We start from the raw sequence: 12,500 nt of genomic DNA, 5'->3' as shown, positions 1-12,500 counted from the left end.
ATAATAATAATAATAACAATAATAATAATAATGATGATAATAATAATAACAATAATAGTAATAATAATAATGATAATAATAATAATAATAATATTAATAATATTAATAACAATCATAATAATAATAATAATAATAATAATAATAATAATAATAATAATAATAATAATAATAATAATAATAATAATTATAATATTAATAACAATCATAATAATAATAATAATAATAATAATAATAATAATAATAATAATAATAATAATAATAATAATAATAATAATAATAATAATAATGATGATGATAATATAAATAATAATAATAATAACCATCATATCAATAACAATGACGATGAAAATGATAATAATAATAACAATGAAAAGGATGAAAATGCTGATAGTCGTATTTGGAAAAAAGACATGAAATATTACAAACGAATTCCACGGCGACGCCAGCGGGAGGAATATTATCGGCTCGCCATCAGTCACGAATTTCTGCTCCAAATTGATCAAGTTCCTCCCCCCCCCACCCCCCCCCCCTCCAACCCCCTCTTCCATTTTCTTCTTTTCTCTTCCCTTTTTTCCCTTCCCTTATTTCTTCTCTCCCTTTTTTTTTCACTTCTCTTTTCCTCTTCTCTCTGTCTCCCTGCTCTTCCTCCCTTTCCTCTTCTCCCTTCTCTTCCCCTCTTCCTCTTTTAATCTCTCCCCTTCCCTCTTTTTCCCTCTCCCCTCTTACCCCTTTATCCCTTGCTCCCCTCTTTCTCCCTTCCTCTCTTCCCCTTTCCTCCCTCCCCTCTCTTCCCCGAAAAAGGAAGAGGGAGAATGAGAGAAGGAAAAAGGAATAGTGAAGAGAGAGAAGATAAGATGGATAAGGAGAGGGAAGAGAGGAGGGAGGAGGAAGAGAAGAGATGAGGAAGGAAAAGATTGAAAGGAGAAAGATGAAATGGAAGGGAGGGTAATGAAAGGGAGATAGAAGAGGAGAAATAATCAGTGGGAAGAGAGGGGTACTGGAAGAAAGAAGGAACAGAGGGATAATGAAAAGGGGAAGGAAGAGAGGGGAAGTAAATAGGGTTGAGAAAGAGAAAGGGAAATGGAAGACGTGCAAGAGAGAGGAGAGGAGAGAAGGAATGTAGATTAAGATAGCGAAAGAAGGGAAATAGAAGAGAGAGGAGGATGACAAAGCAGAGAGAAGGGAGAGGAGGATCAGCGAATGGAAGAGAAAGAGAGAAAAGGAGAGAGAAGTGAAAAGGTAAAGCAAAAGAAGGAGAGACGAAAGAAGAAGAGGGGAAATGAGGGGGAAATTAACGAAAGAAAGAAATAGAGAGACTGTGAAGAAAAAAAAACAAGGAAGAAAACAAATAAGTAAATAAATAGATAAGACCAGTACGAGAAAAGAGGGAAGGAGATGATAGAAAAGGGGGAATTAGAGAAGCAGGAAAGGAAGGAGGGAAAGACGGAGGAAGAGATAGGAAAGAGAGGAAGGAGAGAAGGAGGAGATAGGAAAGAGGAGAAGGAGAGAAGGAGGAGATAGGAAAGAGAGGAAGGAGAGAAGGAGGAGATAGGAAAGAGGAGAAGGAGAAAGGGAGGAAAGGAGGAAGGAGGAAAAACTGGAGGCAGGAAAGACGAGAAAAAGATAAAGAATGAGAGACGGAGGAAAGGAGGAAGAGGAGATAAGAAAGAAGGAGAGGAAGAGAAGGAGGAGAAGGAGAGAAGCGAGAAAGGAGGGGGGGGGAGCGACGGCGGAGGGCAAGAGGCAGCTGCGGCCTCGAGGTCCCCGAGGCGCGTGAGGGAGATACGTCGCTCGTCAAAGAATAAACAAGCTGGTCAGCGCTCCGCCCCGAGAGCGGTCGCCGTGTTAAGCGCCGCTATCGACGCGCGGGCTCGGCTTCGCTCGCCTGCGCCTTCTTACTGCTATTATTGCTATTCTTATTTGTTTTTCTTTTTCTTCTTTTGCTTCTCCTTCTTTGTCTTATTTTTCTTTTCCCTTTTCTTTGTCTTTTTTTTTCTTTTTTCTTTTTCTTTTTCTTTTTCTTTTTCTTTTTCTTTTTCTTTTTCTTTTTCTTTTTCTTTTTCTTTTTCTTTCTTTTCCTCTTTCTTTTTCTTCTTCTTTTCTTTTTCTTCTTTTCTTTTCTTCTTCTTTTTCTCCTTCTTTATCTTTCCTTTTTCTTTTTCTTTTTTCTTTTCTTTTTTTTCTTTTTCTTTTCCTTCTTTTTCTTTTATTTTTTTCTACTTTTTTCTTCTTCTTTTTCTTTTTTTTTCTTCTTTTCTTTCTTTCTTTTCTTTTTCTTTTTTTATTTTTATTTTTCTTCTTCTTTTATTCTTCTTTTTCTTTCTTTTTCTTTTTCTTTTTTCTTCTTTTTTCATTTTTTTCTTTTTCTTTATCTTTTTATTTTTTTTTCTGTTTTATTTTTCTTTTCCCTTTCCTTTCTCTTCTTCCTTTTCTTTTTTTTCCCCTTGTCTATTCCTTTTTCTTTTCCTTTTCTTTTTTTCTTTTTTGCTTCCTTTTCTTCTTTTTCTTCTTTTAATTTTCTTTTTCTTTTTCTTTTTTTCTTTTCTTTTCCTTTTCTTTTCCTTTTTTCTTTCTTTTTCCTTTTCCTTTTTTTCTTTCCTTCTCTTTTTTTCTGTTTCTGTTTATTTTTCTCTTGCTCTTTCTTTTTCTTTTTCTATTTTATTTATATTATCTTTCTTTTCTTTACTTTTTCTTTTTCTTTTTATTCCTCTTCTTCTTCTTCTTCATCTTCTATTTCTTTTTCTTTCTCTTATTTTTTTTTTTTTTTTTTCTTCTTCTGCTTATTTTATATTATTTTCTCTTCATTTCTTTTATTTATGTTTTTTTTTCCCTTTTTTTTCTTTTATTTCCTTTATTTGCATTTTGTTTATTAATTTCTATTACCTTTATTTATGGTTTTTTCTATTATTTTTGCGTTCTTATTTCGTTTTTCTCTCTTTTCCCGTTTCTTCTTAATCTTCGTTTTAATATAAAAAAAAAAATCCTTTTACTTCTTTTTATTTATGTTAGTATGTATGTCTACTTTGTTTTTTATTTATTTATTTGTATTTAGTCTTTTCTTCTCCTTCTGTTTCTTCTCCATCTGTTTCTTCTCCTTCTTAATCGTCGTTTCTTTTTTATCCAATTTTCCCATTTTTTATCCGGTTAAAAACAAAATTTATTTCATGTTTTTTTGAGGATTGGGAAAACGGAAAAGGAATAATTCAATAAAAGTTGATAAAATGATAAACAAATCAATCAACGAAGAGGAAACAACAAACAAGTAAATCGCCAATGGAAATCAGTTAACAAGAAAAACAAACACATTTACAAACACGTCATTCAGTAAACAACAAAATAAATAAAGAAAATTAATCAGGAAACCAATATCTATAGGATTTTTTTTACCATTTTTATCTTTTATTTCCATTACCATTACCATTACCATTTTTATTCCTATTTTCGTTTCTATCTTTATTATACTTGTTTATCTGTTTCGATATTTCTTGCTTAACTTTCTTTTTTCTTTTTTATCTCTGTTTTATTTTTATTTATATTCCCTTTTCTTTCCTTTCCTATTTTTACTTCATGTTTCTATTTCCTCTCTATGTCTGATGTATTTATATCTCTTTTCTTATTATTTTCCCAATTCATAAATCGCTTATTCTTCCTCTCTTGTTTATTTGCATATTTTTTATAACAACTAATTACGCTTATATCTTTCTTTTCATTTTTATTTAATTTACTTTATTTTCATGATTTTATTCAGATTTTTCCCTTTTATTTCGATTTATATTCCCTTTGAAATTATAACTTTCCTTGTTTCATTATCAATTTTATGTATCTTTTTCACCTCATATTTATTGCTCTATGCTGTTTTTTTTTGCTTGTTTTTTATTTCTTTTGTACGTCATATCTTTTTTTTCTATTGTATGCCATGTATTTTATATGTCTATTGTGTGTCATTTCTACTTTTCACTCCATATCCATCTCTAACTTTACCTCACTGACATGTCTTTATCATCTCTCTTCCTAATTCCATCTCAATAGCATGTCTATTTCTGTTTTTTCTTCTGCCTCTTTCTTTCTTCATGTCTTTATCATTTCTTTTTTTTACTTTTATTTTACCAATTTGTCTATTACTGTTCCTTCTTCTTCTCTTCCTTCTGTCTATTTATTCATCTACCCCCCCCCCCCCCTTTCACGTCTATTTCTGTTTCTGTTTCATATCTACTTACGATCCCCCCCCCCCCCCATAAGTGCTCATACTGACATGTCTTTATTATTCTCCTTCTATTTCCATCTCGCCAGCATGTCTATTTCCGTTTCTCCTTCTTTTTCTCTTCTCTATTTCTTCGCTCATCTCTCCTTAATTTTTGCTTCACGTCTATTTCTATTTCTCTTTCTGTTCCTCCTTCTCTTTCTATATTTCCTTCATCTACCTCCCCCCCCCCCCCACCTCCCTTCCCTTCTCCCCCCCCCTTTCCCATAATTATTTCTTTCACGTCTATTTCTATTTCTATCTCGCGTCCCTGTACGATCTCTCCCCCTCCCCCTCCGCCTCCCCCTCCGCCTCCCCCTCCCCCTCCCCTTTCTCCCCCCCCTCCCCTATCCCCTCCCCCTTCCCCCCATAAATAAAACACACACGTAGCGACCCCCTTCCCCTCCCCCCCTCTCCCCCAGGGCCTGGCGCTCGAACAATGGCCCACTATATATATGCAAATCAAAAGGGTTAAAAATCGAGATAATATTAATTATTATCATTCCCGATGGCTACGATCTGCAGGGAAATATTTCGAGACAAATGACAGCTTTTGGCGAATGAATAATTAAAATTGCGTAGGATAATTTATTGTTAGTTTTATTTGTATGTAAATTTCGATGAACAAAGTGTGTAGGGAGGGGGGGGGGAGGAGGGGGGAGAGGGGGATTAAAGGGAGGAGAGGGGGAGCGGGAAGAGGGAAGAAGGGGAAAGGGTGAGATAAAGTGAGGGGCAAGGGAGAAGGAAGAGGGAAAGAGGGGGAAAGGGAGAGGAGGGAGTGAAGGGTGGAGAGAGGGGAGGGTGGGGAAGGGGAAAGGGGTAAGAGATAGGGAGAAGAGAGGGATGGGGGTAGAATAGGGGGAAGGGGGAAGGGTGTGGCAGGAAGAAGGGGAGGAGGGGAGGGGGAAGAAAGGGAGGAAGACAAAGGGTTAGAAAGGCAGGGGGGAGGGGAAGGGAAGAGGGAAGCAGTTCATTAATATAATTGCAAGAGAAACGCAGTAGGAAAGAGAAATTCAATTAAGTCGATGACAGAAAACTCGATAACAGACTTTCGATTCGATAGACATTGCAGGTGGAAAGTTGGCCAAAGCTAAGGGTTGTTTCAAAATCAATATCACCATCGTAACTTCTCTTCATTACTATTTCATATAGGGACAAAGAATTGATACGTGATACATTCTTATCATTAATATTACTGTTGTCCCAGTTGTTTTGCTCTCACCATCATAACCATTATATCACCATTATCATTAAACAACTCGATTATTATCATCGCTGCAATTTTCTTTCAAAATAAATTGCAAAGCCATTTAAACAAAGCGCATTCTATTAGCATATTCAACCGTTCAGAAAGCAGATTCAAACAAACAAACAAAAACATACAACCATGTCCAAGTTATGATATGACAATCGCCGCCTCCTATTAAAGTGACAATTTCATTAACTTAAATAACAGGCAAGTTTACCTTATGCTATCTTCAATTTTCTTACTGTTATTTGAATGACATTTTCACTTTACACTTAATGAGGGTTTTTGTTTTTTGTTTTTTAATAAGGGAGGTTATGTCAGTGGTTGTGGATTTTTTGTAAAATAATTATTGTATGATTGATGATCATGAATATGATGATTATGACAGTGCCAGTAATGAAAATGATGATGACAATGATGATGTAATGCTAATAACAATGAAGAAGATGATGATGACGATGAAAATGATAATGGTAATATTGATGATATCAATGATGATGATAATAATAATGATAACAATGATAATTATTATAATAGTTATAGTAACAATAATGATAATAACAATAGTAATACTGATAATGATGATAATGATAAAAATAATAATCATTATAAAAATGATAATGATAATAATGATTTTTGAAATACAATAATGATAATGATGACGATAATGATAGTAATAATAACAAAAATAATGAAAGTGAGGATATTAATGATAATAATTATGACAATAATAATAACAATAATAATGATAAAAATGATGATGATGATAATAATAACAATAATAATAGTAACAATAATAATAGTAACAATAACGATAGTAATAATAATAATAATAATAATAATAACATTAATAATAAAAATAATAATTATAATAATAGTAATAATAAAAGTAAAGATAATAATAACAATAATGATTATGATAATAATGATAATGGTAATGATATTGATATTTATAATGATAATAATAAAAATGATAATAATAATAACTATGGTAATAACAATGGTGATAATAATGATGATAGTAATAATGATAATGAAAATAATAATAATCATAATAATAGTAATAATTATAATAATAATAAGGATGAAATTAATGATAATCATAATAACAGTAATAATTATAATAACAACAACAATTATAATAATAACTGCAACAATAACTATAATAATAATAATAATGATAAGAATAATAATGATGATAATGATAACACTTTTACTACTAATAATAATAATTATAATGATGATAATGATAATAATGGTAACAATGATAATGATAAAAATGATAATAATAATAGTATTAATAATAACAATAATAATAATAATAATAATAATAATAATATTAATAAGAGTAATAATAATAATAATAATGATAATAACAATAGTAATAACAATAATAATGATAATGATGATGATAATGATAACAATGATGATAATGATATACAATAAAATAACAACAATACAATAACAATATTAATGATAATGATGATAATGATGATGCTAATAATGATGATAATAATGACAATTACAATAATAATAACGAGAATAAGAATAAGAATATTGATCATAATAAAGATAATAACAAAGCTGTAACATAAATAATAACAAATAAAAGCTTTCATCCCATTTTGACATGCACAAAGCCTTTAAGTATATTCATGATCTGCAATTTCCTAGCAAGCTGTACCCCTAATGTTGATAAATATTGGCTTAGGGCTCGCATTAGTCACATAAAAATGCTGTTCAGCCGACTTCATGTTCACCTTAGATAATGAAAATCTTTAGAGACATTCTGATTTATCACAGAGCTTTTTCTACTTACGTAACATGCACACAAATACACAGAGACACGTATACATACAAACAGATATTTTAGGACACATGTATTTAAGATCAAAAGCATGAATTCAAGCGCATACAGATACATATATACACAATTAGGTGTGCGTGTGTGTGTATGTGTGTGTGTGAGAGAGAGAGAGAGAGAGAGAGAGAGAGAGAGAGAGAGAGAGAGAGAGAGAGAGAGAGAGAGAGAGAGAAAAGAGAGAAAGAGAGAGAGAGAAAGAGAGAGAGAGTGCGTCTTTGTCTCTGTGTATGAGATTCTGTCTATATCTGTGTGTGTACATAGGTTCATAATAAACTTCCGGTCCATCAAATGCACATAATCTTAATGAAACACATTTATATATCGTGCCCCTCCACAGGAACCCACATATCCTATGAGTATCTGACATCACTTCACCACGTCTTCAGTTGACAAAGATAATTCGTGTTAATCTCTTACGTTCACTGGAGCTGTAATTACCTTGTTCGGAAGGGAAGGAGACAAAGATGGTGATAACGGAGATGAGGAAAATGATGATTATGTGGATGTGATGATGATGGTGATAATGAGGATAGTGGTAATGATGATGTTGATGATGATAATGATAGTGGTGATGGTGATAATGAGGATTGGGATAAAGAGAAAGGAAGAGAAGACGAAAACAATGAAGATTAAGAAGAGGGGAGAAGAATAAAGCGAAATATAGAGAAGGAGAAAAATAACAAAAAATACACCAACACAAAAACGAACAAGGAACAAAAAAAAAAGGAGAAAAAAAAAGAGAAAAAGAGAGAAAAAACTATAACAAGTTGTTTTCGCGAGTGTCAGCCCCTACGTCTTGGAGAGGGAGCCGACCGAGGCAAGATAGTGTCATCACTCGGCCCTCTCCCCGACAGGTAATCTCGGACACATCTTCGCCAGCATCCGAGGGTCGTGATCTCTGCTGCTCACCTGCGCTTCGGAGTTGATAACAGGTCGAGTGTGCCGTGTGTGATCTGCCAGTTAAGCAGCTCGTTCACTGTTCAGTTGGCAAGTCAGGTCAGGATTGCTTCCATGGGAGAACTGTTGCGCGATCTCGCTCTCTCTCTTTCGCTCTTCTTTCTCTTTTTCTCTTTATTTCTCTCTCTCTGTGCCTCTCTCTCTCTCTCTCTCTCTCTCTCTCTCTCTCTCTCTCTCTCTCTCTCTCTCTCTCTCAACACACACATATGTGTATATATATGTATATGTATGCATATATATATATACATATATATGCCTATCTGTCTATCTATCTATCCATACACACACACACACACACACACACACACACACACACACATACATATATATATATATATATATATATATATATGTATATATATATGTGTGTATATATATATATAAATATATATATATATATGTGTGTGTGTGTGTGTGTGTGTGTATGTATATATATATATATATATATATATATATGTGTGTGTGTGTGTGTGTGTATGAGTGTGTGTGTGTGTGTATGGATATCTCGGGCGTGAAATCATCAGATTACTCAGAAAGGTCGAACTAAAATATTGAGCTACATTAATACTCTCATATAGTTATATATGAGAGTAGCTACGAAGGACCTGGGTACAAGATATGCCAACCTCTTTTCAACCCAATACCCCAAGCATACTCAAAAGAACGTTTTCTAACCAGTGCCCCAAAACACACAATAAAAAAATGACTCTGAATGTATCCTCGCCCTGTGCCCTTCACAATCCCTAGGATCTTAAGCCTCAGCCACAGCGCCGTCTTGTGTCCTGTTCTTCATCCCCGTAACGAGTGACCGTAAATAATAACGGCGATATCTTACTGAAGATTAATGGCGTCAGGTGTTTGTTTTACAAGCTGCTATATCACTTCTTTCACCTCCTGCCCTCGTGTTATTAATCTCCGTGTTGGTGTTTTAATGCGCGAAGTAGCGTTCGTGGTCTTTGGGTGTTTGTGTGTGAGTTCGTGTTTGATGAGACGAGAGTAGGGAGAAAATATGAGATAAGATCGAGTGAGAAAAGATGCAGAACAAAGATATATATCGCATTCTGAGTCATAGGTTTCGAAATAGATTATATCCTAATGCAAAATAAAATCCTATAAGAATAGAACAGAAAGTAAAAAAAATAAAAGGTATCATCGATGAGATCAAACACAGCATTATACAAAAATTCCCAAGGCAGAATGAAGCCTCGAAATGCCCGTATTTCAAATTAGATTATTTCGTTCTTCAAAGCGTGATCCGAACCATGTTTTGAACCGTGACTGTACATCGCCAATCGCTGATCTCACTCACTATCCGCACAACTTCATCATCGTTAGCACAGTTGCTTCTCAGATTCTGTAGATCTGTTGCCAAAGGTAATTAGAAGCAAGATTAACTGGTCACGCTAACAACCCTCTGTTTGAGATAAGTATCTGTCTGTCTGTGGGTATGTGATAAGTGTTTATATATTAAGCAACCACAATAACTGTGATTGGGAATATTTGTTTTTATGATTATCTCTGATCTTCCGACTTATATCAAAATTAATTATTTCACTGTTATTAGCTTTATGGTCATTGTTATTATCGTTGTTGTTATCATTTCAGACTGGCATCGTCTTTCATAAATTGGTAATTGAAAATACTATATAACTACTATTTCTATTATCATTATTACTCTCGCTATTTTTAATAAACATTTAAAATCATCGACATTATCGCCGTGAACACAAATATAATAAAAAAAATTAACTCACTATTATAAAAGCAAAAAAAAGGGAGGGGAGGGGAGGGAAGAAAAAAACTGACACAAATTCCAATCTCCCCCACCCTCAAAAATAAAAGAAAAAGAAAATTAAAAAAAGAGCAAAATAACATCGCTATAAATCTCGGAAAACTGTGTGGAAAGGTCCGAGAGTGCGAATAAGAAAAGGATGTCGGAGTGCGAATAACAGGCGGCGTTCATGTCCTCCCCACCGATACACGCTCACTAAGCTGGGTCGTGAATGTTCCCACGCTGGAATCACTCTCACACCTTGTTTCCCGTCGTGAGGAAGGTGTCGGAGGGGGAGCGAGTAGGGGAATTGGGTGGAAGAGAGGAATGTGGAGAGGGAAGGGGCGGGAGAGAGAGAGAGAGACCAAGGGATAGGGGGTGGGGTGGAGTGTGGAATGTGGAGAGAGCAGGGGTGGGAGAGGGAGAGAAAGCAAGAGGGGGGATGTGGAGAGATTAGAGGTGGGGGTGGAAGAGGGGGAGTGGAATGTGAAGAGGGTGAGAGTGGAGAGAGCAGGGATGGGGGTGGAAGATGAGGGTGGAACGTGGAGAGCGCAGGGGTGCGGGTGGAAGAGGGTGTGGAGCGTAGAGAAGGTAGAGGCGGGGGTGGAACATAGAGAGAGTACGGGTTTAGGTGGAAGGTGGGGGGGAGGGGGCATGGAGAGGGTTAGGGGCGGGGCAAGAGGGCAGAGGAGGAGAGGCGAGGGCTCGAGAACAAGACCGGAGCATAGAGGGAGGGTGTGGTGGAGTATAGTGGGGTTATAGTAGAGTGGGGGAGAGGAAAGGGGGAAGTAGAGAAGAGGGAGCAAAGGATGAGAAGACCATCGAAAAAAGAGAACAAAAGAAGACGAGAAAGCAAAAAAGAAAAAAAAATATCTACCAGCATAGAATTACAAAAATAATAATAAATAAATAAATAAATAAATAAATAAATAATTTAAAAACCACAAAAACACGCAAATTTCCCACACTGAAACCATCACCCAACACCAGACACTAAACCGAACCGACCAGCCTCAAAAGCAACCCCCCAAAAAAACCAAAACGAACATCTAAACCTCTGAACCCCCCCCCCCCCACCACCACCACCACCACCACACACACACACACACCGGACTTGACCCACACAGATCCTCCCTCACCTCGACTCGAGAAGGAGATAAAAACTAAAGTAAATATTTGCTCACAGACACACGATACCCCGAGGCAGGCAAGATGCTGGTCACCACTCTCAGTCATACTTCATGCTGTCCGAAAACCCTCCGCGTGCACGTAGGCCTACGCACACTGACCGGGAGGAGGTTCGTGCTCGTGTAGGCCTTCCTTCCCCGGCCAGGAGGCTGCGAGGAGGGTGAGAAAACTCGCGGGTGAGGCTTGTAGCCGTGTGAAAAGGAGGGAGTTCTTTTAATGTATGGTTTTCGTATATTTCTTCTTCCTCCTCCTCTCCTCTTCTTTTATTATTCTTATTATGCTTATATTTCATCTTCGTTTTGTTTTCTTCGTATTATTTCCCTTATATTTCTTCTTCTTTTTGTGTTTCTTCTATTCTTATGATCATTTTCCTTATATTTCTTCTTCTTCCTCTTTTTTTTTTTTCTTCTTTTCTTCATCTTTTCCTTCGTCTTTCTTTACTTTAACTTTCTTTTTTCTTCCTCCTCTTCTCCTCCTTCATCTCCTTCCTCCTTTCCTAAACTTCTTCTTTTCTTCGCCTTTTTTCTTTTCTTCTTTTCTTTTCCTTTCTTCGCCTTTTTCATGTTTCTTCTTTTCTTCATCCTTTCTTCTTGTTTTTCTTTTATCCATCTTCCACTTTTTTCTTGTTCTCCCTCTCCTTCGTCTTCTTTTACTTCTTCCCTTTTCCTTTTTTCCTTCTTCTTCCTCTTCTTCCTCCCCATTTTCTTCTTCCTCTTCTTCTTCTCCTCCACCTCCTCATTCTCCTTCTACTTCTCTTCCTCTCCTTCTTCTCCTTCTTCTTCCTCTCCTTCATCATCTTTTTCTTCTTCTTTTTCATCTTCTTTTCTTTCTTATTCTTTCACTCTTTCTTCTTCTCCTTCCCTCTCTTCCCCCTCTTCCTCTTCTTCATCTTCTTTCCCTTTTCACCTGTGTATTGGCATTTTATTTACTCGACTCCTGATCACCTTCCCTCGTCTCGTTAACATTCAAAACCGACGATAATCTTGAATAATGAGAATCGTAATTCGTTATTCCGAGCTCATACGTGAAGCAGTTTCGAAGCTTTTGTAATAAACGTTCGGGGTGAAAATGAAGCCTTTCTCGCGGACCAGCAGGTAAGTGGGAAGGCTTTGAGAGAGCTAATGAGCAGGTGCGAAGCCTTCAAGAGCGGTAGCAGGTAAGGGACGAAACCCACCGAGGTATGGTGAATGGGGACGATTTATCAACGAGAGTTGGGAGATGATGAAGGAGG

This window comes from Penaeus chinensis, chromosome 33 (genome assembly GCF_019202785.1).
Source record: "Penaeus chinensis breed Huanghai No. 1 chromosome 33, ASM1920278v2, whole genome shotgun sequence".
Lineage (NCBI taxonomy): Eukaryota > Metazoa > Arthropoda > Malacostraca > Decapoda > Penaeidae > Penaeus > Penaeus chinensis.
Note: the sequence above shows the minus strand (reverse complement) of the source record.